The sequence below is a fragment of the Oculina patagonica genome, chromosome 8 (assembly GCF_052425735.1).
Source record: "Oculina patagonica isolate OP01 chromosome 8, crgOcupat, whole genome shotgun sequence".
Taxonomy (NCBI): domain Eukaryota; kingdom Metazoa; phylum Cnidaria; class Anthozoa; order Scleractinia; family Oculinidae; genus Oculina; species Oculina patagonica.
The window spans coordinates 1,755,255-1,756,687 of NC_135765.1; positions in this window are offsets into that span (position 1 = coordinate 1,755,255).

The following is a 1,433-nucleotide window of genomic DNA, read 5'->3' on the forward strand; positions in this document are numbered from 1 at the left end:
TCAAACAATATTTACTCAACGTGTTTGTCATCACGTGTTAAATGCAATCCGCGCAAACTGATCACCTGTGAACCACCTGAAATTTAAAAATTTTAAGTGGGTCGGGTGGCTGGGGCTACGTTTGGTTCACAAACAAGGTTACTGACGGGAGTGGGGCTGAGCGAGCTGACAACGTCAGTTCAGACGGGTGTATAGCGAGTGGGTAGGAGAAATTAAACTCAAAAGAGAAAAAGATCGCTAAGTGGATCAGTCTCGTTAGAAAGTTATGTGTATGAAATGTTTATATTATTTTAAAAATGTTATTTCCTGATTATGTTTTATATCCAGTGTTTAGGAAGTAGTGGGCGTGATAGCATGTTAAGCCTGCCCCCCGTGGAGGAATTTTCTCGCCGGAATCAGTTTGGAGAATCATTTGACTGGAGGCAATAAAATTTTATTAAAAATATCAGTAAGTTGAGAATTGTTTACGAGAGACCAAGTGGCATCGGCAAGACTTTTTTAACAGAAGTGAATAGGATTATTTGCTACTCTCCGAAAACATCCAACGTGATTTTCAACTGTACCTTTCTTCAATAACTACGTTGACGAATATAGAGGTCATCTTTGAGTAGAATGTCCCCTGCTTTCTTCTGTATAGTCTCTTATTATGTAGATGCATGCCTAAGAGTTCAGAATTGGTAGCCACCACTTGTTTGTCTGTAGATAAACCCAAGATAACGGAGAGATTTCTGAGCTGGACGGTCCGACTAGTTTGGCCACGAGGGTGGCTACGGTGTTATCTTTAATTTTGTTTTGTTCATGATGTGAACCAAAAATAGGGTAAGAAGCAATCTTTCTTTCCGATTGAACTAAACAAACAAACGGATCTTTTTTTATTATTTATTTTCCTTTACAAAGATTTTATACGTCAGTACATCATGTTTTGTAAGTTGTAGGAAAATTTACAGTTTGACGACAAGTGACAAATAAGGGCAAAAACGGCACCAAGCGACAAACCAATGAGAAATACCGGATCTTTTCCAGTAGACTTCTATCAGTAAAAATCTTGAGATACTAAGTCAAAAACGGCAAACTTGTCCTCGCGGCAACTGGGGAGAAGAGATCAGGTTGAGACAGCAAAAAAATATTAACATATTTGGCCGAATTCGGCGAGAACGTTACTTGGGGGGGGGGGGGGGCGAAAGAACATCAAGTAATAGTCAAATACGGCGATCGATCTTTCCAGACTTCACAGTAATCTTGAGATGCTAAGTCAAAAACGGCAAACTGATCCCGCAGCAACTGGGGAGAAGAGATCAGGTTGAGACAGAAAAAAATATATTGAATATATTTGGGCGATATTTCGGCTTGTAGAACAAAACTTTTACTTGGGGGGAGGGGGGAGAACAAATCAAGTAAATTTCATGTCATATATTACGCGAACATTTTCGAAA